We start from the raw sequence: 2,616 nt of genomic DNA, 5'->3' as shown, positions 1-2,616 counted from the left end.
TCATTCTCAAAATAACAAATTGAATTAAAACGGATTTACTTGCCAGAGTGTCATTAATCCAATGCAACATATATGTAAACACTCGTAATAAATTAATATAATGTTTTTAGAAAAGGAATAATTCAGATTGAAATGATGCTAACTTCTATGATATTTTTCGTTTGGTTTGCGAAATCAAATATAATTTTTCATATAGTAGCTCGGCTAGTATTGTTGGAAACTTGTGCGCTAGCCAACATTTATTTTATTATTATTTATGAACTATAGGACGCAATCCAAGTGTAAATAACGGGCATTCGCCCAAAACTGCTCAGAACCTTAATTAAAAATGAACATTCCAGAGTTTATGATTTGATTTACCTACAAATACAAGTCCAAAAACTAGTATCAACTGAAATTATGAATTTATCACCTAATAAAACAAGACACTTTATAACACAATAAAAGAAAAAATATTGAAAATTTCACTTTAAGGAAAGATAATGTTTGCCTTATAAGATTCACCTTTAATTAAATAAAATTAGTAGACACATAGAAAATAATTTAAATTGTATTAAAATTTGAACATTCATTAATATTAATTTCCTGGAGAAGAAAAACTTTCTTCTTCATCTATTAAGATTTCTATCAAAAAAATTTACTAAATCATTCAAAAGCCTTAATGACATAAGAAAACAGAGTCTGAAAATATAAATTAAAAAAGTCATAAACTCAATATGAACAATTCTTAAAAGTTTCATTTCAATTTAAAGGCTATCTTCCTGACTTTCAGCAATACTCTACGATAATATATCTCCAGGAACAATAACTCAAATGTAACGTACCTGAAAACTTCTATACTTCTGTAGAAAAAATTATAAGTATCTTCCATCACTAATAAAATCAAAAGGATTATTCTCAATCAATATTATTAACTTGAAAAATAACAGGCTTTGTTGATAAAATCTTTTGATTGAAGTTTCACTTAATTAATTTCCCTAAATTATATTTTAACCTTAGTTACGTACCTTAGCGGTTATTTGAAGAAACAATTATTCGTACATGATGAAGAAACACAATTAAACCTTTCAGGACATGGCACTACTAGTAAATTTAAACATAATAAAAAATAAAACTAGCTCCTACATTAACTACTGAAATAAACTTATAACCTGCCCAAAAAGGGGGAAACATAGTGACTACATCTTTACTCTCGTAGTGCTCCTAGCAAAGTGTCCTCCGGAACGTAATCTGGTCTCTCGACTCGGGAATCCCACTACTGTATTTAGAAACAGGTCTCCTATTGGGCGAATGGAATCAATTTGACCAATCGTCGCGTGGCTTCTACAGCCTTTGGACCAAATAGTAACTGCAAAATCGGTAGTTTGTTATAATTCGAAACTCGAAGTCATGGCCGTTCATAATAGAGAGAGAAAATAATTTATTTCGCTAACTCACTTACAATAATGGCTCTAGTCTATTGCGTATTAAATTTACTATTATAACTTGGGAAAAGGCCTGAATTAAAGACAGTGCCCGGCACAATGGGTACAATCCACATTTCTTGAATCCATTGGACAACATAGATTCTGTAACATTCTCTTCTATCACTTCCTGTAATAGCTTTGCAAAATCTTTTTTTTCAAGAGATGAGAACCATCTTCAATAATGTTTTCCAGCCTTCACTTGTGTACTTTATTCTTTTATCCTTCTTTGAGACTTCTAAAAACAGCAACATCCATGGCCTGCAAAATGTGAGTGGCATTGGGTAGCAAAGCCACCAGAATTATCCCATTTTCTTCACAGAATCTGCTTGTCTGGAAAGATAAATGTGAAGCATGGCCATCTTGGGAGTATGAATAATGGTAATATTGATTAAACAGGTTTGTGGTGATAAGCGTCATGTATTGATAGAAAACTGATCAGATCTTGATCTAAGAATTACATAATATTAGTGAGACATCAATCATTCTTTCCAACACTTACCAGTACTTGAATTAGACGGGAGAGCATCTGAATCATACGGATGCTATAATCCTTCCACTCTTTTTTTATCAGAGGGATTACAAGCTCAATGACTGGTTCGTCCTTCAATTCTTTGGTTGGACCTCCACCTGAAAAATATAGGAATAAAAAGATACCTCAGTTCAAAACATTTGAGAAATCCTATATAGCCTATATATGTTTAACAAGTTTAAAACAGGTTTCAATTTTATAACTATAATAATCAGATAGTTACTGGTAGGCTACCGTAAATGTCTCTATCATCACACTTGAATTTAATTGAAATTATAATATATAGCCTAGTATATTTATGTGAGTCATCATTTTTGTGTTGTGGTCAAAGTTGAAGCAAAGTGAAAGTTTTCTTCCACGATATTGAAACACTTCAATTGAAAGCTTCAACTTTCAAAGCTTAATAAAGCAGTTTATTTATTTATTTATTTATGGAGACAAGAGGTTACCCCTAATGTGTCTCCTTCACAAATACAACAATACAAGATTAACAATGAGCAATGTAACTTACAATTGCAATAATGTTAAAAGAAAAAAATATATAGAAATACAAGAGGAGGAAAAAAATATATGTATACAAGAAAATTATCATAAAACTGAATATAGAAATGAAAAGATTCT

Source organism: Nilaparvata lugens, chromosome 1, assembly GCF_014356525.2.
Source record: "Nilaparvata lugens isolate BPH chromosome 1, ASM1435652v1, whole genome shotgun sequence".
Lineage (NCBI taxonomy): Eukaryota > Metazoa > Arthropoda > Insecta > Hemiptera > Delphacidae > Nilaparvata > Nilaparvata lugens.
This window is presented reverse-complemented; position numbering follows the sequence as displayed.